The 27504-nt window shown below is 41.4% G+C and overlaps 1 protein-coding gene across 4 annotated transcripts in view; it reads right to left on the reverse strand.

Annotated features, from left to right (window-relative positions):
- DUSP16 (dual specificity phosphatase 16) overlaps window positions 1-27504 on the reverse strand; it is a 107315-nt gene that overhangs the window by 72800 nt on the left and 7011 nt on the right. For 2 of the 4 annotated variants that reach the window (XM_041736339.1, XM_041736342.1), the window contains one exon: window positions 5675-5799. The gene's annotated coding sequence lies outside the window, so the exon portion shown is untranslated. Of the gene's footprint in view, window positions 1-5674; window positions 5800-12159; window positions 13028-13304; window positions 14123-27504 lie in introns of those variants that run through there. The other 2 variants (XM_041736343.1, XM_041736341.1) reach the window with 2 other exon arrangements.

Raw genomic sequence — 27504 nt, forward strand, 5'->3', positions numbered from 1 at the left:
AGAGAAGACAAGAATCTTAGAACTGGAGATTACATCTGAGATGATTTTTTTTTTAAAGATTTTTATTTATTTATTCATAGAGACACAGAGAGAGATAGAGGCAGAGACACAGGCAGAGGGAAAAGCAGGTTCCATGCTGGGAGCCCAACATGGGACCCAATCCCAGGTCTCCGGGATCACGCCCTGGACAGAAGGCGGCGCTAAACCGCTGAGCCACCCGGCCTGCCCAAGATGATCTTTTTTTTTTTTTTTTTTCAATGACAACCGCTTTATTATTAAAAGTTACTGAATTCCATAAAGCACACAATGTAATTGCAAGATGATCTTAATACGATATTCTCATTTCACACTTGAGAAAACTGAGACCAGTCTTTAAATTAGTCTACAACTAATTGGGATATAGGTCTGTATAACCTTCTGTTAAAATCAGAAAAAAAAAAAATGGACATGGTCTCATTTGAGGAGGAATACTTAAAACAGCCTCTAGACTAGAAGGAAGTTGTTTTAGCAAATTACTTAATACTCTTTGGGCTTTCCTTTCTGCATCCAACAGACATGGCTTTCCCTCTAGCTTGCTAACAGAATCCCAGTTTCTCCTGGGCTGCTCAGTGTGCCACAGGCGAGGAAATGATACGCCAACCATGGTAATCCCATTCCCCTCAGCCATAAACATTTCCCTGGTCTTTCCTGTGGCTGGCAGCAGTCTTGTAATATAGTTCAAGCACATGAGACTTAGGAGAAAACGGGATGGATGCTCTGGAAAAGATTCTGTTCTGTTAGGCAAGCGCAAGAGGAGGGATTGCTTGCTTGGTCTCCTTCCTCCCCCTCACGTTGTAAAGGAATGTGATGCCTAGAGCTGAGGCAGCCATTTTGTGACCTGGCAGCAGTAAGTGAACATGAAGGCATAGCAGAGTCAAAGACTGAGAAACCAGGGCCTCAAGGATACTGCTGAGCAGCTACACCAGCAGACCACCTACTTCTGAACTTCGGGAACTGTGTAATAACAGCTTCTCATTTAAACCTCTGCTAGTGGATTTCTGTTAACTACAGCTGGAAACAGTTCTAAATTTTTATTTTATTTTTTTTTAAGATTTTATTTACTTATTCAAGAGAAAGACACAGATAGAGGCAGAAGGATGTGGGACTTGATCCCAGGACCCCGGGATCACGCCTTGAGCCAAAGGCAGATGCTCAGCCACTGAGCCACCCAGGTGCCCAGCAATTCTGAATTTTTAAAAAACATTTTCTCTAGCAAGCGAGGACTTTCTGCCCAATCTCATTCCCATTACAACATATTCTGCTTACATTACATGCAACTAAGAGGTGTCAGGATTATATTTCTCCTGGATAGTTAGTTGAGACCAATTTAGTTACTTTACAGTACCTCACCTATAGGACTCTAATAAATTTCATCAATAAGGAAGACATTAGGGGGAAAAAAGCATGATTTGGAATCATGTTTGTTTGTTACTGACTTTAATCCTTCCTTCTGCCATCTCAAATCCTTTTTGGAAATAAGTACCACATATAGTAACAAACCGATAAATAAAATCTATTGGAACTAAACTCTTCTGTCTCCCATTAGTAAAAAAAAAATAAAGTATTAGAATTTCACTCTTGAATCTGCAGGCCCAAACCTGGCCCAGTCAATATTTTCACACATCAATGCTCACAACCAAAGAGGCTTACCAGCACTACACCAAACTTACGGTACTGCTATTTTCTCCTACTATAATGGAATATATGGGTTATAATAAAATTGAAATGTTGCTAAGACATTAAAAGTCAGACTAGCAAGTATTTAAATAGTTATTTTAACCATATTTTGATGGACACCTTTTTTTTAAAGATTTTATTTATTTATTCATGAAAGACGGGGAGGGGGGGGAGCAGAGACACAGGCAGAGGGAGAAGCAGGCTCCATGCAGGGAGCCCGACTTGGGACTTGATCCCGGGTCTCCAGGATCAGGCCCTGGACTGAAGGCGGCGCTAAACCTGAGCCACCCAGGCTGCCCCGATGAACATCTTTCAAATCTATGTTCATCTCCATGGTTCCTGCTGCACCCAGCTCTATACTTGCCCAGGCCGCATTCTCCTTGCACCCAGCACACAAGAGAAGCTGGTTCAGTGCCCCCAATCCTTTCTGCCCTCCAGTGCTCTCTCCACACTCTGTCCACAGCCCAGTCCTGCCTACTAGCAGTTCCTATAATGACCAAAGTCTACACTACTCACTATTCTTTCATAATTTCTTTCTAACCTCATTTGTCATCTTCTATCCTTAGGCTTCCTCAGAAAAAAAAGGTCAACAGCCTCCCTACTTGGAAGGAACAAACAACAGCCATGAGAAGCCATTTGTCCTCCTCTCAATTATGAAACCATCTCTTCTCAGTTGCCATTCAAGAAAAAAATGAGCTAGTACTCCTGATTTTCAGTACAGATATGAGTATGAACAGATATCTATGTATGTGCATATATATGGGCTCAGTACTTTTCTAGTTTAAAAAAAAAAGAGAACAAATGCTCATTTTTTGTTAAGTTGCAGAGTGCTTCTACTGACTCCTCTCTTCTATCCTTTATCCAACCACTTTCTGATATTATATGACCTTCCACCCACATGGTTCATCCCACACACTAGCATATTCCCTTCTTGCTGATAAACTAATCAGGTAAGATGGAAACATTACTGAATTTACATAGATGTCTATGTCAGACTTCTCTAAAAATGTTAGGACATGGTGCTAATTTACATCAGCATCTTAAAAGTGTGATCCAGAGACCCCGTGTGGAAGGTCCATGGACCCTTTTGGGGGATTTCCCATGAGTGTACAATAGCAAATCCAGAGGATACATAGTGTGTGATGATAATGTGTTATGCTGACAACTAGTGAAACATATGCTCATATATTCTTGTGTTTTTAGAATTCTCTAAGGTAGTAAATTTAAGGCATAAATACGGATGTTTTCAGAAATTAGCTGAGTGTATTATCAGTACTTCTATGCTCCTAGCAATAGCAATCTTTGGTAGTATCTGCTATAATCCCTGCAACTTCATCATCATCCAGTGAATTCATTTAGTGTTTAAAGAAAAAAAAGGTTGAATGTTTTAAACACTGACATGAGCTTTTTCTTTTTTTTTTTTTATGATTTATTAGAGAGAGAGAGCATGAGCGAGCACACACAGAGGGAGTGGGAGAGGGAGAAGCAGACTCCCTGCTGAGCAGGGAGTCAGATGCAAGGCTCAATCCCAGGACCCCAAGATCATGACCTGAGCCGAAAGCCGGTGCTTAACCAACTGAGCCATCCAGGCAGCCCCCAGACATGAGCTATGTAAAGGTAAAGACTGGGACACCTGGATGGCTCAGTGGTTAAGCATACGCCTTTGGCTCAGGTCGTGATCCCGTGGTCCTGGGATTGAGTCCTGCATTAGGCTCCCAACAGCGAGCCTGCTTCTCCTTCTGCCTATGTCTCTGCCTCCCTGTATCTCTCATGAATGAATAAATATATTAAAAAAAAAAGAAAGAAAAAAATAAAAGCAAAAGACTTCACATATTAGAAATAAAAAAGCCACAGAAGCATTATACATGGTAAATAACCACAATGCACTGGTTGGAACAGTGCACTCAATAGCTGAAAAACCAATGAAGCTTCATACAGTTAACACTGCTGAATGTCTGCTAGATGAAAAATCAGTAAAAGAAATCATAGCAGTGCCACTTAAAAATGATGTATTGTCTCATCAAATTAAAGATTTAGTTGCAGGGATCCCTGGGTGGCGCAGCGGTTTGGCGCCTGCCTTTGGCCCGGGGCGCGATCCTGGAGACCCGGGATCGAATCCCACATCAAGCTCCCAGTGCATGGAGCCTGCTTCTCCCTCCGCCTGTGTCTCTGCCTCTCTCTCTCTCTGTGACTATCATAAATAAAAAAAAATAAAAAAAAAAGATTTAGTTGCAAACATGAGTTACAAGTTAATATCTCACCTTAAAGACTGTACTTATGCTTTATAAGTGGACAAATCCTTAGACGTGGGTGGACTTACTGTTTTGTTTTCACTATTCCAGTATCCATGCCAACTAATCAAAGGTCTTTTTTTATGTGAATGGTTGAAAGAAATAAGAACGCTGTTGAATTACTCAAAGTATTAAATAACTTTTTGAGTCTCATGAATTATCCTGAAACAACCATGCTGGTATCTGCTCTGATGGTACAAAAGCAAAGGCAAGCAAAACTGCTGGGCCTTTGGCATGAATCAAGGCAGAGATATAAAACTGTACTAGTAATAATTATATTCTTCACTATACAAGCCATTCCTTTTTTAAAAAGCCGGTTTCACTTCACAATGTCCTTAATAAAACATTAAGAGTTACTAATTTTATTGCACCTCACTCTTGAGAACTTGGGTCTTTTTAATATTCTGTGTGATGAAATGGGAAGTACACAAAAACACTTCTGCATATTTAATACAATGCCTGCCTTAAAGAAAAGCATTTATGCAATTGTTGGGAGTTGTGAGCTAAACTATACATTTTTTTTTCACAGAATACTATTTTTGCTTAAAAGAACAACTGGCAGACAACAGATGGCTATTCAGACTGAGGTATCTGGCAGACATTTTCTCTAACATGAATAAAGTTGAGTGAGATACTTCAAGGAAAAAACTGACAATACCTGTTGCCAATGATAAAACTTGAGCTTTTAAGAAAAACTTAGAATTTTGGAAAACTTGAATTCAACACCAAAATCTTTTTTTTTTAAGATTTTATTTATTTATTCATGAGAAACACAGAGACAGAGAGGTAGAGACACAGGCAGAAGGAGAAGCAGGCTCCATGCAGGGAGCCCGACATGGGACTCGATCCCAGGTCTCCAGGATCACGCCCTGGGCCAAAGGCGGCACTAAACCACTGAGCTACCCAGGCTGCCCCAACAGCAAAATCCTGACCACTTCCCAACTCTCAAAAACTTTTTTTGATGAGAATAATGGTCATATTAATAAAGGCAATTTGTTAAATATTGTGTAATCAAATGTGTCAACATCTGAAAGATCTGCATAACTCTGTAAACCATTATCTCTCAAATGACTGATGAATGATATTACAAAATCACATACAGGTCAAAGATGTATCCAAAGTTCAAATGGACCAATAGAATTTCAATGTTATCGAATATAAAAATTCACTGGTATAGTTTCAGATTCAACATAGCAAGTACCTTTTAAGAATCTACCGCTTGTTAAGTTCTGGTGTGACAAAGAATATTCACAATTACAAAAGCTATTAAAATAGTCCACCCTTGGTCAACTATGTATCTGTGTATAGAGAGCTTTCTGCATATAATTCAAACCAAACAATCTATCACAACAGATTGAAATATAAAAGCAGTTATGAAAATCCAATTGTTTTCTATTAAACAACTTAGTAGAGAAAGTGGCAAAATGTAACGTCTTTGGGGTCCTCGATAATTTTTAGGAGTACATGATGTCCTAACACCACAATGTTTTAAAAACCACTGGTTTAAAAAAAAAAAAAAAAAAAAAAAAAAAAAAAAAAAAAAACCACTGGTTTAAAAATAAATAAATAAAATAAAAATTAAAAAATAAAAAATAAATAAAAACCATTGGTTTACAGCACCACTAAAAAGAGCACTTATAAGAATGTGTACATAAGAAAATGCGCACCTGAAAATGAATCAGGAGATCTCAGCTCCAGGTCTAGCACCACTTCTTACTTGCTTTGATCTGGATAAATTATTTAGTAAAGTCTTCGTTTCCTCATCTATAAAATGGATGACTCATATCTTGTCCTGAGGATAAAAGAAAAAATACATCAAAGCAATTTATTTTTTTAAAGATTTTACTTATTTATTCGTGAGAGACACAGAGAGAAAGAGAGGCAGAGACACAGGCAGAGGGAGAAGCAGGCTCCATGCAGGGAGCCCAATGTGGGACTCGATCCCAGGTCTCCAGGATCACACCCTGGGCCAAAGGCAGGCCCTAAACCGCTGAGCCACCCAGGGATCCCTGTCAAAGCAATTTATAAACCACATGTTATTACTACAAAGTCTCAAAGAGTTTTTAAACACTTCTAATGACCAAATTTCTCCAAAATTCTTATTTTTAAAAACCCATTACCAAAAGCAGAACTTATAGAAAATGTGAAGGTACTTGATTAGTCAAGTACCTCAAATGTCCAACCACAAAATTTTACTAAACTTTTTCCTCTACAGTTATAATTGGCAATGCATATTTTAACTATTACGGGTATTTTCAAATATACATAAAAATACAGAAAATAACAAAGCCCAATGAATCCATCACCTAGCTTCAAAAATTATCAAGAATTTGTCAATATTGTTTTATTTACTTCCCATTTGTGTATGTCTGTACCTATCCTGAAGTTTTTAAAATATATATATTAGACATCATTTCATCTTGCCTATACTTATTTATGTGTCTTTAACAGATGAAAAATTTTTAACATAACAACAATACCATTAACATGGATAAAAACTTAATGCTTATAATTCTTATAGATAGATCATCTAATACATACTCCATGTTCTAATTTCCCGATTGTCTCCTTGTCCACCCCCCACTAAAAAAAAACGTCTGTTAGTTTTTAGTTGGTTCAAATCATCAGAAAGTCATTCACCAGTTCATTTTCAAGCGAACACAATATGTTTGGCTAAAGCTAAGAAGGAAAATGAAATAATACCATACTTTATATACCATGTACAGTTTATAAAACAAAGTCAACAACTATCTTCCTGAGGAATATGCTTCTCTCCCAACCAAACAACAAAAATTATAAAAGAAACCCACTATAAAATAGGCCAGACTGGCAACACTTCAGTGTCCTGAGGCATGACCATTTACGACACAGCTCAGCTACTCAGGAAGAGAAGTTGATAGGAGACAACCACCCACCACTTCAAAAAGATGAGGTCAGGTCAGCCACAGCATTAGGCAAGCCAGAGGTGAGGTCAGGGTTCAGGTTCTACAGTGAGCATACTGCTCAAACAAGTCAGGTGCCCAGGCTATAAGGCAACCCTGTACAGGTTTCAACTCAAAGCTCAAAAACACAATGCTCTAAGCATAATGGAACCATGATCAAAAGTAACAGTTGTGAAATTTATTCAATTTATTCAGCAAACATTTTATTCAGCAAACATCAAAGACAACTCTACTAGGTACCATCTAGGATAGGAGTTGTACTTTTTAAAAAAATTTATACAATGCAAACAATAAGCAGCATATACCTCTCTACGCATGCCTTTCCCCGTTAATTTTAAGGGGAAGAATGAAAATTATTTAATATTAATGACCTTGCCATTTACCATTACAATTTATAGTGCATCTTTTTTCTGTAAACTGCAGTCTGCCCCACTCCTCATGCAGTCAATAAAACGAATGTGAATTTTATTGTCCTCTCACACACACTACAGACCCTACCATTTATATCTACAATTCTCTGAATGTTTAGAAGGAAACCAAGGGAATGCTAAAGGATTTCCCACCTCCTCTGAAAACTGGTTTTTTTTTCCATAGGCTCATCCCAAGGATGTCAGAATATACTACAGAAGCATATGTAATAGACACTTAATATAAATCTGTTTTAGAATCCTTTACCTCAGTTTCACCTATAGATCCTGTTAAGTTTAAAACTTCACAAAGTGTAAAGAGGACAGAACATATTTCTTTTTTTTTTTTTTTTTTAAAGGAAGTTTTTTTTTTTTTTTTAATTTTTTATTTATTTATGATAGTCACAGAGAGAGAGAGAGGCAGAGACACAGGCAGAGGGAGAAGCAGGCTCCATGCACCGGGAGCCTGATGTGGGATTCGATCCCGGGTCTCCAGGATCGCGCCCTGGGCCAAAGGCAGGCGCCAAACCGCTGCGCCACCCAGGGATCCCCAGAACATATTTCTTAAAGAATACTTAAGAAGTACTTCATAAATCTGTCTAAAAACATGCAATAGGGCCGCCTGGGGTGGCTCAGCGTTTGGGCATTTGCCTTTGGCTCAGGGCGTGATCCTAGAGTCCCAGGATTGAGTCCCACGTCGGGTTCCCTGCACGGAGCCTGCTTTTCCTTCTGCCTGTGTCTCTGCCTCTCTCTCTCTCTGTCTCTCATGAACGGATAAATAAAATCTTTAAGAACAACAACAATATGAAATAGTCACTAAAAAAATTTTAGGTGACACTATACAGAACATCTTCTCATAAATAACAAATCTGGTAGTCAGATAACTACATTGAGTCCAGACTTCCCCATTTCAGAACTGACATTGTGCTTCAAAGTTCTATTTGTAGAAAAAAACAGGATAAAAAGGCCTAAGCGGGAGCCTGGGTGGCTCAGTCAGTTAAGCGTCTCTGCCTTTGGCTCAGGTCATGATCCCAGAGTCCTGGGATGGAGCCCTGAATCAGGACCCCTGCTCAAGGGGAGAACATGCTTCTCCCTCTCCCTCTGCCTGCTATGCACATCCCCTCTGTCAAATAAATAAATAAAATCTTAAAAAACAAAAACAAAAAAACTCTAAACTTGAAGCAGTATTTCCAGTGAGACCACTAACTCCCCCACCAATTTTTAAGAAGACATAATAAGGCACACAGAACACATTTACCACTGGATTCCTGTACCATGTGGGTAAGACCTAGAGAGCTATCATCCTTTACCCTATTTCTCCTATCTGGTTATTAAGATGAATAGTTTACTTCTACTGTCTGTACACCTCTTGTTTGTGTGTGTTCTCATAGAAGGCACCATCAAACAAACTGTCCTTGGAATTTAGCTTCACTTTACAGCACTACTGTTACAGGATTAGTTTCTAATGGAGAATTGGACCTAAGTATACAGCCCCACATATACATCACAACCCTAGGTATACTATCAACAATGCTATTAACCTCACTGTAAAAACACGAGATTCTTAGCAAATGGCAGCAAAAAAAATTGAAGATAAACCGTTTAATGAGGAGTTAAAAACTCAAAGCTTGGGATGCCCAGGTGGTTTAGTGGTTAGGTGTCTGCCTTTGGTTCAGGGCATGATCCTGGAGTCCCCGGATCAAGTCCCGCATCGGGCTCCCTGCATGAGGCCTGCTCCTCTCCCTGCCTGTGTCTCTACCTCTCTCTCTGTCTCTCATGAATAAATAAATAAAATCTTAAAAAAAAAAAAAAAAACTCAAAGCTTGCATGCTTCAACCTAAAAAATATTATGTAGGTTTCTAAAAAGAAAAAAAAAACTGGTCAAAGTTAATTAAGGTGTACACCTCTACTCAAATTGGTTTGGACTGCTAATAAATACTAAAAAGTTGGACCATTAACATTCATCAGGACACCATACACAAAATAAAGTAAGTGGAACCATAATCAGCCCTCTATAATTTCCTTGACTCTGCCCATTATCTTCACTAGACACAATTTGTCATCAGATTTTCCATGCAGTGTTTACTATTCCTCTGTCTTCTCCCACTAGAATATAAGGCCCTTCAGAACAAAAATTTTATCTTATTTTCCACTGTATGCCCAGTTCCTAGAACGGTGTCTAATACGTAGTAGAGGCTCCACATAAATTTGCTGAATGAACAGATGGATGGACTTTCTTTCCTCCATACATGTTAACCATCCTTTAAGGCCAAGGTAAAATTCTGTTATCTCCACAAATATTACCTCCCCATTACCTCCTCCAATGCTCCAATCTTTTTCTACCTTATACCATGAATTTGGCACTTCCCAGCTGTCTGGTAGTTGTTTATCTTTACAAATGTGCATACTTCCCTTAAAATTCTTATAATCCTCCTCCCCTTATTAAAGGCATGGATCCCTGTCTCCAGCTTTTGGTATCCACCTCAGTATATATAAATAGCACATCTTTAATAAATGTTTTTTCTTGATTGATTTAAATCTGCATTTAATCTAGAAATCAATGTAGTCAATAGTTCCAACTTTTTATAACCTACGCCTCCCTTCCTAATAACTCAGTTGGAATTGCAGTGGGTCTCTAAATTTACATTTGGCAATTTCAAGTTACACATTCTCATAAAACTTATGTTCATAATTTACTTTATCCATCTCTTCCTCCAAGATTAAATTTTTTGTCATGAAAAACCCTGTGACTTTTTGATACCTATGATGAGATATCTAATCCCAATCAATGAGGAGGTAGTTCCATACCCCTTCTTGTTGCTGAAGAATTGAAGAGTATTTTTTCCCTTTATGTCTTTTTTCTTTCATGCCAAGATGTATCCCATTTCCTTCTTTAATGATCATACCCTTGGCAAGCTTTTATTACTTCTTTGTACCTGTCCTTAGTAATCTGCCTTGGATTCTTCCTTTTGAACCACTCCTGTTTCCTCTAGTCATTTATTTGATTAAATTTCAAGCTCCTTTCCTCAGTGTATGAGAATGGCCTCTTCTTAAAGCCAGAGCTTGCTTCTTTAAATCCAGCCAAGCTTTATGAACTTCATCCCTTCACATAGCCAACCCTTGATCATCTGGGCTAATGAAATATAGAAAAAATATGAGATTATCCACAACACAAGAAAATTTTTTTAAAAAATTGACATCTGGCTTTGGAATATATCATGTGGTTTTGGGCAAGACTTACTTTCTTAATTACGTTTTTGGTTAAGCCAACATTAGTAATATTTTCTTTTATGATAGTGGATATCTGTCTTGGTTTCAGATTTTGATGCAATTTTTAAAGAGCCAATCAAGCACCAACTGTGGTTTTTTCCTATGAAGTCTTTTAACTAGTTTTCTCAACCTGTTGAAGTCTGTCATAAAAATCTGGTTTCTGTTTCCCCTGATTTCTTTCCTCCCTTTTCTTGGAATTCTGATCCAAATTGACCTACTCTATATTAATTTACTTCTTCATTTTAAAATAGCATTTGCTTGAAAATGCAAAGCATTCTAAAAGCAATTAAACATTCAGTGAAATTTTTAGTCCAAATAACACAGGATAGAAAATCCCACTTTTTTTAAAGATAATCCAAAAAAGGTCAGGCTTCTGGGGAAAATTACACTGGTAATTCTAGCAAATTATATTTAGTAGGATGTTGTGACTGGTTGAAGATAGGAAAGCATTAATATTGGACAGCTATGTAAATCAGCTTCAGCAGCATATAATCCCGTAGACTAAAAACCTCTACGGAATCAAATTCCCAATATAAGCATTTATAGAAAATACCATCAACCCTGGCCCTTCTTCTGGTCCCAGCCTATAAACCCTGCACCCATCTCAGACCTGATCTCAGCCTCCCTTCTACAAATAAGTTTTAAAATGCAAGAAAAAGGGAAAGAACTGGGTCAAGAGGATTTTCTCTTTTGCCCCCTTTTCAGTTACTGTCATTAAATTTTCGGCCACAGAGACCCCTAATCCTCAACTCTACATGACTATTTTTACTTTATAGCTATTCAGTTATTTTACGTCTGAATGTAGGGCAACAGTGCTTGAATTCACTTTCCTTCATACACTATTCACCATATTAACAGCAGAATTAACCATTTCTAATTCCCCATGTGGAACTTTGATAAGTATGTATTATTTTACCCAAAAACTAACTTTTGGGCTGGTGAATTTAGCCCAAATTTTTATGTAAGATATTCAATGTTAACCTCCCCCACCTCTTCCCCCCCCCCCAATTCTTTTAACAGCAACCTTCTACACTAGATTCTACGACCTTATTTAAAAAAACAAAAACCAAAAAACTTTCGTGGTGCCTAGTCACATTCTGATGAAAATACCTACATGAAGCTACAAATTCCTAGTTTTTCAATTCACTTCTCCAGCTTTTTGCCTTCACCAAATAAGAGAACTCCACAAGTCTTAATTAATTATTGCCTCCCAAGGTGTTTGACCACCAATATACAGGACTGTCAAAGAAAAGTAAATAATTAAAAGTAAACTGGCAACAATTCTCTCCCTCCTTTAAAAATTGACCTTAACTTTAAACATCTCTCCATGGAGTTTGAAAGAGTACACCACCTTTGAGGAAAGAGTTGTCACCTAGGTGCACTCTCAGTCAGCTCCACAAAATCAGGGGCATAAAGAGACACTTTTTCCGACAGCCTACATTCCCCAAACAGTCAGAAAGTCTTTCATGGATGGTACATTTCTCAAACTCAAACACACACACACACACCCCGGAAGAAAGAAAAGAAACATACCTGGTCATTTTCTAAACAGGTTTGATAGGTTTGGTTGACTTGTAAGAGCAGAGTATTTACTTATAATCTTTTAAAGCAGAAGTGGCAGCCAGAGCACTGGGTAAATAAAAACTTCAGAGAGTTTTAAAAACCCTGCATCTTAACTCACTTCCCCTTGGTTCAAGGGGACGGCACAGCCAGCCCCACAGCAAATGAGATTATGCAACAGGTTTTTCCTCTCCACTTTATTCATCACCGGCTGCTGGTGAGAGGTGTGCTTTCTCCAAACAATCTGAAACACCCAGACCCCAGGATCCTTGCAGCCGGCGTTTAACAAACTCCTTCAGGATTCTGCAGTATCCATTCATTTTTCAGATCTACTCGTATTTGTCCCAGTTAATCACCGGAGTTTTGTTTGTTTGCTTTAGGGAAATTAACCCATTATCTGAAAGCCTCAACTTTGTATAAATATGTTCCTCCCTGGTGTTTTATTACCTGAAACCACTCATGAAAAACAGATCCTCGGCTGGCCCTTTGGGCTTTCTTAGTTCTCACGTTCTACCTACCTACCACCCGGGCGCGCCCCCCCAACTCCGCGACTCGAGCCCCCGCAGGAAAAACCGGGTTTTCGGTTGGCCCGTGAGGTTTAAGAGAAGTCGGCACCGTCACCACCCAGGTGGCCCCGCCGCTTACACCAAAGGCGAATTTGGGATAATGGGAACAGTCAGGCCGGGGCCCCACTTGGCAGGCGTGTTGTGTAACAGTCGCGCCTGGAAGTGAGCAGCTCCGCCCGCGAAGGTAGCGCGCGTCCCGCGGCGGCCGCTCCTCGCGCCGGGATCCCGCCGCCCGGGTCGCTCGCCGCGGCGCGGCCGGGGGGGCGCGCGGACCCAGACCCCGCCCGCCCCCTTCCCGCTCGGCCCGGCCCCCTGCGAGGCCTACACCGCCCCCCCCCCCGCCCCGACCCGCTGGTGCGGCTCCGGGCCGCCGTCGCCCCCACCCCGCCTCCCGGAAAGGTGGCCCGGACGCCCGGGAAGGCAGAGCCGGCGGGGCGAGAGCCGGCGCGCCGCGGAGCGTCCATGCTGCCGGCGCGGGCGGGCGCCCCGAGCCCCGAGCCCCGCGCCCCGCGCCCGCCCGCACGCTCCGCGCGGCCGGCCCAGGCCACTTACTTTGGGGGCCGCCGACCTCCCGACTCCGTCCGCGGGGCTGAAGCTCGTCACGGCGTCTCCCCTCGGGGCCCCCTCGCCTGCCCGGCTTGCGAGGCGCCGCCGCGGAGCCGGGAGGGCGGCTGCGCTCCCGCTCGCGTCCGTCCCGTCGCGCTCTCCTCCTCCTCTTCTCTTCACTATATTATCCTCTCCTCTGAGGGGTGGGTGGGGGCGGGAAGCTTAGGAAGAGAGGAGACGTTTGCAACTTTTCTGCGCCCTTTCTCTTCACCCCCCTCCTCACGCACGCTCCAGTCAGCCTTGAAAAAACAACGCTGAGGAGTGAAGAGCTCGGGGAGGTGAAGTGGGGGGCCGCGAGGGGAACGCGGGGGGCGCGGAGAAGTGATGATAATCGTTTAAAAACTGATTAAAGCCCCCCCCACAGCGCCCCACAGACAGAGGGGGAGAGGCGGGGGGGGCAGGGTGGGGGGCTGGGGGGAAAGAGAAAGAGTCGCTGGTCAGGAAACTTCAAGCGCGGATGAGGTCATTGGTTTAAAAATAAAGAGATGGCGTCACTTGAAACCAATCCCAGTGAATGAACTCAGCGGAGCCCCGGGGAAAGGAGGAGACAGGCGAGGGCAGGGCGGTGGGCGCCGGGCGGGGCCGCGCGCCCGCCCGCCCCTCCATGCCGCGGCCGCCGGGTCCGCAGCGCCGCTCCGCGCCTCGCCGCGGCCGCTCGCTCGGGGAGGGGTCGGGTCACGTTCCGGAGCTGGGCGACTCGCAGGCAGGTTCCGCAGGCGCCGCTGGGAGGAGCCGCCGCTGCCCGAGGAGGCGGCCCCGCGGCCTCCGCCTTCCGCGCCCGCGCGCCCGCCGGCCCCGGCCCCGACCCCGACCCCGGGCCCCGGGCTGCGCCCCAGCAGGTATTGAAGGGCGCCCCCGGCCCCCCGGCCCGGCCGAGACGCCGAGCCCTGACCTCGCCGTCGCGCCCTTTCCAGCCGCCTCGCCGGCGTGAAGAAACGCAAACGACGGTTTGAGAGAATTGCAGTCCCTCCTTCAAAAAAAAAAACAAAAAAAAAACAAAAAAACAACTGATGAATCCCAAATGCAGGGCACTGGCGTCCTTGTGAAAAAGGCACGTTACAGGTACTTGGAGAAAAATCACTGCGGCGTTCGTCGTCAGGCAGGCAGCTGCCTGCACGTGTTTGCCGTGGAAAGGCCCCACGGGAATGTCCCCAACTTCCCTTATTTCACTTTATGTTTACTTCCTACCTTCACAGATGTGATGAGTCCGAGACGCGTGAGGTTCTCTTCAGGAATGTTTCCTACGTCGGGCGGGCGGCACAGAATCACTTTTAAATCAGACCAGAGGTTTACTGCCTCCTGAGAGGTGCAAGCCCCTGTTGTTAACGCTACACGTTTTGTGCTTTTTTTTTTTTTTTTTTTTAATGTGGATTCATCAAAATAGCTCTGTTTCGAGATTGCATTACACTCTTTGGAAAACTAGAGACCTGAGGTGGTGACAAACCAGGACTCGGAACCAGTGAATAGGACAATCGGAGCTTTATTCTAGTGTTCTTTGAGCATTTGAGCATGAAGCTGCTTCTACTGAGAAGTACTCACGTGGATATCACATAACAAAGATGTGATTAACGACGGAAAAGCACACTGCGAGTGCGCCGCTCCACGAGCCAGAATTTCTGTGTAGGAATAATCTAGCTCCTAAAATACTCCACTTGCAATGTAGTGGATTTGGGACAGTGGTCCCTAAAGGAATCTTTGTTGTGGAATGTCCATTTGGACGCTGCCTGAGGGACTTTTTTTTTTTTTTTTCAACTGGCCAAAGCACTGAGAGGTTTGGGGTGGGTTCGAAAGATAAAACAGCTCTGTACTCCTTTTCTGCCTTTAAATCCTGCAACTAAAGTGCATTTGTTCCTGCTGCTAATCACTTACGGTTAGTTTTGGGGGAAGCCTCTGGGAACCTCCAGTTCAGCTTTCAGAGGAGGAAAGGGAGCTCATCTGGAGATGGGAGACCGCTGAGCGCTTGGGGCAGTGAATTAAGCCTGAAGGCCACAGATGCACAGCCCACATTCTGCCTCTGCCTTTGACCTCTAAGACTTCTGCTGATAGGAAGCAATCTCTCCCGCTGCTCCCTGTCCTCTGGCGGCCAGGAGATGTTACTGCAGATTTAATGGGATTACCTGTGCTCTTGGAGTAACCCTCCCCAAATCGGCTACTAACTATAGACCTGCTGTTTTTAGAACATCTTGGAAGGGGTAGTTTAAAATGATCTGCATCTCAAATCTGCTGAGTTGGAAGAGTTGGAACTTGAGGGAAGGAAGGAAAAGAGAATCCTTGTCCTACAGGTGAAGAAGACCACAGATCTTGCCTAGGTGAAAGACAGCGACCTTTACACACTGCACATCTTGAAACTTTTCTCCCCTTCTTTATGTGCCTTCCATGCATGTGGTATCATAATAGCTAGTGTGGGAGCCTTCCCAGTATCTATCATCTGATAAGGGAAACAGGACATAGATTAAAACTAATTAGAAAGTAAATTCGTGATTGAGAGGCACATAATCTTGCTTAAAAGAGTCCAGCAGAAAAAAAAGAGCAGCGTAGGCTGGGGTTGTCAGAGAAGGCATCTTCTGAAGAGCTTTGACCGCATCCTTAAAGGATAACTAAAATCTAGTTTGGGTTAAAAGGGCAGGAGGCTGGTGGGGGGTGAGGGGAAGGTGGTGGTGTGGAACTATTCTACAGGAGAAATGGGGTGAGCAAAGACATGGAGGTGGAATGAATAAGGTGTATTCGGGAGAGGGACAAGAAGACCCTCCAATAGTAGTAGAGATCAGTGTGTGGAAATTAAGAACTGTGCTAAATCGGAGCACCTGGGTGGGTGGCTCAGGGGTTGAGCATCTGCTTTTGGCTCAGGGCATGATCCTGGGGTCCTGGGATGGAGTCCTACGTCAGGCTCCCCACAGGGAGCCTGCTTCTCCCTCTGCCTGTATCTCTGCCTCTCTGTGTGTGTCTCTCATGAATGAATAAATAAAATCTTTTTTTTAAAATGGGCTAAAGTTAAGAGATTTAGAGGCACATTATCAGGTACTTGAATGTTAGGTAGCTTATTAGTCTGGCAGGTTAATGTTGAACAGGTTTACTTTGCCAAAGAGAACATTTCCCCTTGTTTTACTAAAAGAGCTCCTATATATGCTAACAACAAACATGGAAACAAAAACTACCACTTACAGTTGCTCCAAAGAATATGAAATCTTTTGGTGTAAATCTAACAAACCATGTATGGGATCTGGATGCTGAAAATTATAAAATGCTGGTGAAATTAAAGAAGGTCTAATTAATTAGAACAACTTTATATTCATGGATTGGAAGAACCAATATAATCAATGTCAGTTCTTCCCAAATTGATCTATAGATCTAACACAATACCTATCAAAACCCCAGGGAGATTTTTTTACAGGCAGAGACAAGCTGAACCTAACATTTCTTCTGGCACGTTTAAAGGGATGAGTGAGTGCCAGATTCCCCAAAGTCAGATAAAGAGCTCATCAGCTTAGGACACCAGTAAAGCAGGGCCTCCATGGTCTTAGAATCAGACAATCTAGAAAGAAGCTAATTTCATTTCAGTACATGTAAGCATGTGGTTCAATCTTGTTTTCAGTCAGAGTTAAATATGGGGGAGGAGCGCCATAATCTTTAGTGCTTAGACCCTCTTAAGTTTTTAATCCACCCCTGGCTAGAGCTTAATCATTCATTCAACTATTGGTAATTGAGTGCCTACTACCAGCATGTGCCAGGCACTGTGCCTGGCTCTGAGAGTTTGATTATAAATGAGAGGCAAGACCTCTTCCCTCATGGAACTGACATTCTAGTTGGGAGAGAAGACAACATGCAACTAAAAACAAGGAGTGTGATAGGACTGTGTAGGGAGAAAGCTGGGTGATGTGATAGCAAATGATCAGGGTAGGGGCAAAGGTGACTGAGGAGGGCATCCACGAGGAGGAGACATTTGAACTCATCCTTGGGAGTTGGCAACCAGAAACATGGTCTGGGCAGAGGAAAGAGGTCATTCTGAAACTTCAGTAGAAGCAGAAGGATTCTATCCTAAAAGATTTAAGCTGGTTAGTACGTGATCTGATTTATGAAGGGGTATTTGTAACTAAGCATAATAGTTTAGTTTTGAAAAGAGTTTGAATAATATTCTATAAATATTTAATCTGGCAGTTCCCCTTTCCAATAGGAAGGAAGCATTTTTGATAATTTAGTTAATCTCTGGGAATCCCTTTAATGTCCCCAAATCAAATGTTCTTGCCCTAAGATTCATGTATTCCTAGAGAATATATGGATGGGCTTCTGAGGGTCTAGGAGACTCCTAAAATGTTGTGCATATATCCTTATGTGGGTTTTTCTGTGAATGGGTCCCTAGCTTTCAACATATTTTCAAAGGACCAGCACAAAAAAAACAAACAAACAAAAAACCCAATAAGACCTAATTTACATTTAAGTCTTGACTGTGACTTGGATAGTAGTGGCTGCTATTGTCCTGGGGTTTATGGCACTATTCAAGTGAATCACCATTCTGTAAAGCAGCAAGTTTTGCCTCAAAGAGATGACACCATATTGGAGGAGAGCAGGATTTGTGCTAGAGTAGAAGGAAATATTCCAAGAGTTTGCCTCCTAAGAAACCTCATGAAAGAAAAGTTTTACTTATGTGAGAACTAGAAGATACCTAAGATATTACCTGGTACCATCACACTCACTTTACATATAAGAAAGTGAAGGTCCAGAGAGGTTAAATGGCTTGCCCGAGGATGCACAGATAGTCAAGGACTAAACTAGAATTAGAAACAGGTCTCCCATGGGCTTAGTGGTTGAGCATCTGCCTTCCACTCAGGACGTGATCCTGGGGTCCTGGGATGGAGTCCCATATCAAGTCCCGTATCCAGTCCTGTATTGGGTTCCCCTCGGGGAATCTGCTTCTCCGTCTGGCTATGTCTCTGCCTCTCTGTGTCTCTCATGAATAAATAAATAAACTAATCTTTGGGAAAAAAAAAAAAAAAAAGAAATAGGTCTCCTAACAGTACAGCACTCTGCTCCTCCTCTAAAACAAACAAAACAAAGAAACTGAACCAAATATAGGACTTAAAAGTCTAATAGGAATTAAGTGATCAATTCCATTCTATTAAATGAAGCAAATATGCATTCCTTACTAAGGAAATGGAAGGAAAGAAGGAAGTAAAGGAGTTCAAAAGACATAAAATCCCAGCTCTGAAAGAGAAAAAAACCTCAATGTCAAATTAAGACATACAACCAGGAAAGAGCAAACAGCAATAATACTGTGTTATCAGTATATATCTGATCTTTCTGTAACAAATATTTAAATAGACAATAAGTTATAAAAACTAGATGACTGGGGATCCCTGGGTGGCGCAGCAGTTTGGCGCCTGCCTTTGGCCCAGGGCGCAATCCTGGAGATCCAGGATTGAATCCCACGTTGGGCTCCCAGTGCATGGAGCCTGCTGCTTCTCCCTCTGCCTATGTCTCTGCCTCTCTCTCTCTCTCTCTCTCTCTCTCTCTGTGTGTGTGTGTGACTATCATAAATAAATGAAAATTAAAAAAAAAATTTATAAAAAAAAAAAAAAAACTAGATGACTTTTCACTTGTCAATTCAGCAAATTTTTTTAAATTTATAATCCCAGGATGAGGTCAATAGTATGACGAAATAGGCCTTCTCAATGTCACTGGTGAGAGTATAAATTGTTGTAACTATTCTACAGGGCAATTTGGCAATATGCTTTCAAAAGTCTAAAAATGCATACCCAGCAATTCTACTTTAAAAATTTATTTTAGGGCAGCCTGGGTGGCTCAGCGGTTTAGCACCACAGCCCAGGACATGGTCCTGGAGACCCGGGATCGAGTCCCACGTCAGGCTCCCTGCATGGAGCCTGTTTCTCCCTCTGCCTGTCTCTCTCTCTCTCTCTCTCTCTTTCTCATGAATAAATAAATAATATCTTTAAAAAATAATAAAAAATAAAAATTTATTTTAAGGAAATGATAGTACTATTTTCCAAAGACTTACAAATAAGGATATTAACTGTAATTTAAATAATAGCTAACATTTCCTGCAAATCTCATTTAATACTCACCATTATATCACCTCCATTTCACAGTTAACTTGTTCAATCACACAGTAAGTGGAAGAGCTGCGATCTGAATAACATGTCCTACACATCTAAGCAGAAACAAGATCATAGAGGCCTTTTAAGCTATGCCAAAGGGCTCAGATTTTCTTCTAGGCAAGTGGTGAGGAAGCCACTGGAATATTTTAAACAAGAGAAATGACAGGATCGGGTGTGCATTTTGCTATGTAAAGAATAGTTTGGTAGGGAAGGCATAAAGCTAGATGAGAGACACTTGTACAGGTTAGAGAATTAAATATAAATGGAGAGAAGACACAGCCAAGAGATGTTATAAAATTAGAATCAGAAGAACCAGTCGCCAGTTAGATCTGAACTGTTCAGGGGGAAGGCAGTATCAAGAATGACTCGGAGGTTTCTGAGTCTAGCAAACAGGTGGTTGATAGTGCTTATTTACATCACCAGAGGAAAGGTAAGTTGAATCTTAAACCCATGAGTTCAAGATGCCTATGGAACCTCAAGAGGAATAGACTGTTGCATTTATGAGTCTGAAGCTCAGAGGCCATTTCTGGGCAGGAGATAAAGAATTGGGCCTCATTAGCCATATTTTAGTTTAGTCGTGGCCAATGGATGAGGTCATGTGGGGAGAGTGAAAGGAAAAAAAAAAAAGATGTTGGGAACCAAGGGAATTACTGATGTTTTAGGAAGAGGCAGTCCAAAAGAAGCTCCTAGGGAGGCTGAGAAGGAAAAGCGAGAAAAAGTAGAAAGAAAAGCAGTGGACGTAGCTGTTAGAAGAAAGTCAAGAAAAGACTTTCAGGCACAGAAAGTGTGCTTCCAATGAGTTTGTGCTCAGAGAAGCGCCGACAGTAAGTCTAAAAAGCCTTTCCTTGATTTAGCAATAAAGTGACTGTGGACAGGGTGGTTTCACTAAAGACAGTCTTGCAAAACCGAGATTGCAGTGAGTTGAAAAGGGAATAAGAAGGAAGAAAATAGAAACAGTGGAATAGAAACTACACTTTCAAAAAGCTTGATTATTGAGGAAAAAAGGATCATACCTCACTACAGACAGATGTAAGATATTTAAACCTTAAAAAGATCCTAATGATTTCATAACTGGAGTTTTGTTTAGTCAAACAATTCATAACAAACAGGTATTAGAGAAGGACTCTGAGAAATGAGAATTTCTCTGTTGCAAGCTCGGTAAAGTTGCAGATGGATTTTTGCTATTTACACCCTAAATGTTACTTTCAATTAATGTAGAACACACTTTTGGGGGTCTTGTCAGAGTTGTTATGACAAGTCTCTTAATAACTGTGAAATATGATTTTAAGACTAAATGAATTATCATTTCTAACATCAGATGTACTTCTTTTCAAAAGGCTGAATAATGCTTTTATAACCAGGAAAAGATGATGGTGGTAGTAGGGAATAAGTAAAAATAAATAAATAAAAGGCTAGAAAGTATTTGTGAATTTTGCTTCTTTTCATCTAGCCCTAAGGGGAAATAATTGGAATAAATATAGTGATGTCCTTTTTCTCTGATAGAATAATTTTTTTAAAAATGATGTCAGTTTTTGAAGCCCAGCAATTTTTAAGTGGTTTTTCCCATTTTCTGAGTAAATATAGGACTCTGTGCTCAGTTTTAAAATTCACAGTGGCTTTCTAGACTAAAAATGACAACATTCAATAACAACATTCATGTTTATAAATGTAAACATTATCTTTAGGAACAATCTTTAACTAGTAACTGAATCTCTTGTTCAACATTAGCTAAACTAAACAGCAAAACAGGATATTCTGATCAAATAGCAAAATACAATTTTAATTGGAAAATGCTTTTTAAATCTGTGCAGGGGCACCTGGGTAGTTGTCAGTTAAGCATCTGACTCCTGATTTTAGCTCTATCACGATCTCAGTGTGATGAGATCAAGCCTCACATTGGGGCTCCCCGAGCTGGTTGTGGATCTGCTTGAGATTCTCTCTCTCTCCCTCTGCCCTTCCCCAGCTCGCTTGTACACTCTCAAAATAAATAAATAGGGGTGCCAGTGTGGTCAGTCGGTAAAATTTCTGCCATCAGCTCAGGTGATGATCCCAGGGTCTTGGGACTGAGCCTGCTGTTGGGCTCTCTGCTCAATGGGGAGTCTGCTTTTCCCTCAGCTTCTCTACTCCCCCTGCTTGTGCTTTCTCTGTCAAATTAAATAAATAAATAAATAAATAAATAAATAAATAAATAAATAAATAAAATTTACTTGTGTGAAGCTAGTTTTTGTATTCAAGAAAAATTTCTAGTCCTTTTGAGGACACCTTGTCTTAGGAATATCTCAAACCACTACTATAAAGAAACTAGAAAATTAAATGGAATTTGAAAATCAGTATAACCACGTTAAGTGAAATGCACAATTGGCTCTTTTGTACAAGATATATACTGGGATTTTTAACTCTCATGACAACCCTAAGATTTATGTAGTATTATTACCTGACTTGAGGCTGAGAAAGGTTAAGGAGTTGACTCAAAGACATATAGCTAGGAAATGGCAAGTGAGAATTCACACCCAAGTTTTCTTATGGAAGATTTTGTTGAGAGGATGACAATGCCAAATATAAGTAGTTCAAAATAATACTACAAGCAATGCCACTATCTTAGAATGCACTTCTGGGATTATTGATCAAACTTAACACAGATAAGTGCTACAAACGTTGGAACAAATGAGAGCTCTCTGAGCCGGGGAAGAGTCAGCCATCTATAAATTCCTTCTCTGCCACATACTGGCTATGTGACTTGAAGGAAACTTACTTTCCTCATCTGTAAAAAGAATGTAATTGGGGCACCTGAGTGGGCAGTGGTTGAGTGTCTGCCTTCAGCTCAAGGCATGGTCCCAGAATCCTGGGATTGAGTCCCACATCAGGCTCCCCACAGGGAACCTGGTTCTCCCTCTGCCTATGTCTCTGCCTCTCTCTGTGTGTCTCTCATGAATAAATAAATAAGATCTTAAAAAAATAATGAAGAGAAAGTAATTAATGCCAACCGTCAAGACCTGTTGGGAGGTTCCAATGAATACACGCAAAGCACCAATATAGTGCATAGCCCACATGATGAATACCAACTACACACTGACTCCTTCCTCTTTAGGAAAGCCTGTATATAGAACTCACTTAGATCTTGAACAATAGATTGAATTGGGATATTAAAAGAGAATGGGGAAGCTCATTCCAGGAAGAGAAAACACACAGTAGGAGACACAGCAGGGAAAATGTGTTGAAAATAGTTTAACTGAAGCAGAACATTTGTATTGAATAGTATATAATAAGCCTGGAAAGCAGTTGGGGGCCAGATTACATAGGGCCTCAGCCAAAGAATTTAGCTTTTAAGTAGCAGAGAATGATTGAAAATGTGGTTCCTTTTTAAAAGTATGCTTCATTAGCTTTATTTTCTATTATAAAGCAATATCTGTGCATTGCTAAAGGTCTGTAAACCACAGAAATGGGTAAAGAAAGTACAAATCCCCTTATTCAATCTTGAGAGATAAACTTTTTTATTGTTATATCCTTTGCTGATATTTTGATTCAGTTTTTCTTTTACTGTGTACATTTGTTATTTTCATACTAATAATGATGTTTATAAATGCACATGTATGTATTGGAAAACACTAAGCACATTTACATAACTGCTTTTTTATACAAAGGCTTGCCTCTAAAAAAACGGGATTGCACATTTAGGATGGTCAGATGACCTATGAGAGCTCCCTAGGTGCTAGAATAAATGAAGTTTGAGCGACACATTTATCAGGTGCCATGTTTGCTTATCTTTCTGGTGTGTCTTGTCCTATAATTTCAACCTAAAGCTGTAACATTTTTCTGCTTTATTTGTAATCTAATGAAGTTATTTGATTTTTCAAAAATGGTTGCTACCGTCACACTAAGGATCGCCCCTGGGGGTATTTAGATATCTCTCCTCGAGTGTAAAAGTTTGAACTTGAAAATGGATGGGGTAAAAGTGGGCTTTTAGATGGCTTATTCTGACCAAAGCATATCAGAAAGATTTAAGGAAGGGAATCATGGAACAAGAGAGATCATATTAGGTATTGGAAACAAGTCAGACATAAGTCAAAAAGGGCTAAGACTGGTGACAGGCAACAGACACAAAAGGAAAGCAGCAAATGCAGGAAATAGTACAGAGAGAGAATTGAGAGGACTTGGTGATTCATGAGCTACAGAGGGTGGGGATGAGTAATGATAGATGATGCTAAGGTGTCACCTTTGGCAATTTACATATGCATCAATTTCCGCATCTATAAAATGAGGTTAATAATTGTACCTTCCTCATCGGGTTGTTGAGAGGATTAAATGGATGACGTCTAAGATGCTTAGCACAATAATAACTGGAATGTGTTCTCAGGAAGTGTGAGCTATCACTGTTTATATAGCTGTTGAGTATAGATGACTTGGTTAATAATGACATTCTTGTTTTGTTTTGTTTTTTTAAAGTAAACTCCACACCCAGCATGGTCCCCAACATCGGGCTTGAACTCATGACCCTGAGATCAAGATCTGAGCCGAAATCAAGAGTTGGACGCCTTAACCCACTGACCCACCCAGGAGCCCTACTGATGACATTCTTAAAAGAAATAGCAAAGTCAGGGTTGGAGGTCTGATTGGGGTGGAGGAGGTGGGTTGAGCTACATTTTAGACATGTCATATTTAGTTTTATGGTGGACAGTGAATTAAAAATGCTTACAAGAAGCCACCACTGGCTACTGATGTTTTTGACCATAGGTACGTTTTGGGAAGATTCATGAAAAGCAGGCACCTGGAGGATGGATGCCCACTGCAAAGTATTACCTGCACCTCTCCCCACAACCTCCATTTATTAGTAGGAATTAGCTTAACAAATGCAGAGCCCCTGGATGGGTTCTTCCTGGCTGAGCAGGTCCCCAGGCAAAACAGATATCAAAGTAGTGAAGTGCCTAGGCTCTGGAGCCAGATCTGTTTGCATCCCATCTCTTCCACTTACTACTGTCTGATTTCAAGAAAATTAGCACTCCAAACTTCAGTTTTCTTACTTACAAAATGGAACAATACCAATTTCTATCTCATAGGATCGATGAGAGGATTAAATGAGACTCTTCAAGTGTAGCCCTTTATAAAAGGTTTATAAAATGCCATATAAATGTGGGGCGCCTGGGTAGCTCAGTGGTTGAGCATCTGCTTTGGCTCAGGTCATGATTTTAGGGTTCTGGGATCGAGTCCTGCGTCAGGCTCCCTGCAGAGAGCCTGCTTCTTCCTCTTCTCCCTCTGCCTATGTCTCTGCCACTCTATGTCTCTCATGAATAAATAAATAAAATCTGGGATCCCTGGGTGGCACAGGGGTTTGGCGCCTGCCTTTGGCCCAGAGCATGATCCTGGAGACCTGAGATCGAATCCCACGTCGGGCTCCCAGTATATGGAGCCTGCTTCTCCCTCTGCCTGTGTCTCTGCCTCTCTCTCTCTCTCTGTGACTATCATAAATAAATACATTTTAAAAAAATAAAAATAAATAAAATCTTTTTAAAAAAGATGTCATATAAATGCCAAGTATGGCTATGAATCCTGTCTTTCCTAGAGGTTATGAGTTATATTTCTTTTTTTTTTTAATTTATTTATGATAGTCACACACAGAGAGAGAGAGAGGCAGAGACACAGGCAGAGGGAGAAGCAGGCTCCATGCACCGGGAGCCCAACGTGGGATTCGATCCCAGGTCTCCAGGATCACGCCCTGGGCCAAAGGCAGGCACCAAACCGCTGCGCCACCCAGGGATCCCATGAGTTATATTTCTTATCCATCCCTTGTGGTATCAAACATGAGAAGCCCTCTCTTCTAACTGCTGATCACTTTGCCCCCCTTAACAGTGGTCTTCTGCCTCTTCCTGTGTCTCAGTCCCTTTGGGAACTTTGCTACCTATGATTGTGTGAAGTCCTTGAATTCAGGCAGCATATTTGGGGCAAGATAGTCTCTCCACCCCTGGAGAAACCCACTGTATTAGTTTTCTATTGCTGCTCTAAATGAGCTGCATCCTTAGTAGCTGAAAACAACACAAACACATCATCTTATAGTTCTGGAACTCAGACACCTAAAATGGGTTCACTTGGCTAAAGTCAAGGTGTAAGCAGGGCTGTGTTCCCCTCTGGAGGCTCTAGGGGAAGATCCACAACCCTGTCCTTTCCAGCTTCTACAGGCTGCCTGCATTCCTTGGTTTATGGCCCCTTCTTCCATTCTCAAAGCCAGCAATGGTGGGTTGGGTTCTTCTTACACCACCAACCCTCTCTCTGGTTCTCCTCTATCCCTCCTCTTCTCCTATTAAGGACCCTTGTGATTACACTGGGCCCACCTGGATAACCCAGAATAATCCCCCTGCGTTAAGGTACACTAATTAGCAACTTTAATTCCTTTTATGACTTTAATTCCCCCTCCCTTTGCTATGTAGCCTAACATTCACAGGTTCTCAGGATTAGGACAAGGACTTTGAGGGATCATCATTCTGCTTACCACACCTTCCACAAAGAAAACTTCAAGGAGGTTTCCCCTGCTTTGTCCATCTGCCTTGTAGGACCTGATTCACCAAATGATGAAACATCAATCACAAATTGATAATTGTAATAGTCACAATTAGGAGGCATTTCATGCTAAGGTTTTTCTTCTGGTCTAATCCTGATTCTGCTCAATGCTTAAAGATATATTTGCCCCCAAATCAGTGAATATTAACTAAAAATTTTTTAGAAAATAGTGATCCTCATAAACCTTCTCCAGCATGGGGAAGAAAGGTTTACCATCAAGTATTAAATTTTATAAATCATACAAATATCCATTCCATTTCTGAGACTAAACCACCTCACAAGTCCACTGTGATCATTACCAATACATTTCTTATTTCTTTTTTTAAAGATTTATTTATTTATTTGAGGGGGGCAGGGGCAGAGGGAGAGACTCTTCAAGCAGACTCTTCACTGAGCATGGAGCCCAGCATGAAGCTTGATCTCAGGATCCTGAGATCACAACCTAGGCCAAAACCAAGAGTTTATGCTCAACCGACTGAGCCACCCAGGCGCCCCCTAGACTTCTTGTTTCTCTACCAGAACCTCAACAGCCGTGTTTTCATTTTAGCTCCAATTGATGATTAATGGACAGCAGAGTATGTCTTAAGAAAGACAGGTGAAAAATATCAGGTTGCATGGCAAAGCATGTAAATATATCAGAGAATGGAATTTTTTTAAGGGGTAAAAGGCCATCAATACTATTTTAAGAGTACCAGGACCTCAAACACTTGTAGCTAAAAAATGGGTAAAACGTCAATACCTTTGAGTTTCACTCTGAAATTCAGTATTCCTGTCTTTTAAGCTTTCACCTCCAACACATATAAATGTGCTCAAGATATGTTGGTCCAAATGTTCAGTGATGATAATTTTTTAAAAATTTTTAATCATTGATCCTAATTTTCCAGTCTAGAGGGGAGGCTAGACTTAGTATGGGATATGGAACTGGAAAAATATTTAGCTTGAAGAACAGGAAAGGCTAACACTAGCTTTGGACAGGACACTCAAGAGAAAGCAAGGAGAGCGAACCAACAAGTATTAAACATCTCTTATTGCCAAACACTGCATTTACATATATTGTCTCAGTTAATTCTCACAACTCCAATAGGTAGGCATTGTCACCCCCATTTTGAAGAGAAAGGAATTGAGGCTTCAAGATATGAAGAGACTCTTCCATAATCATATGGCTAGAAAGTGCCAGCACTGGGATTAGCATCCAATTCTACCTGACTCAACGTGCATTCTCTTGCCACCACCCTCAACTGTGCTTTCCCAAGTCCCAGTTTCTCATCTACAAAGTGAGAGAGTCAGATAATCTCCCAAGGTCCCTCACGCTCTCACCATGTGACCTCCATGCTTGGGAAGAGGATAGGAGATCAGGAAGGGGGGCTGTCTCTGGCACAAGGCAGAATGTCTTTCTCTCTTAAGTGGAAAAGAACTAGGACTCCAGGTCCTCCTGTATGTCTTAACACCTTGACCTCTGTAAGGAGGCCGCTGCTAGGGATTGTGCC

The sequence above is a fragment of the Vulpes lagopus genome, chromosome 21, assembly GCF_018345385.1.
Source record: "Vulpes lagopus strain Blue_001 chromosome 21, ASM1834538v1, whole genome shotgun sequence".
NCBI lineage: Eukaryota > Metazoa > Chordata > Mammalia > Carnivora > Canidae > Vulpes > Vulpes lagopus.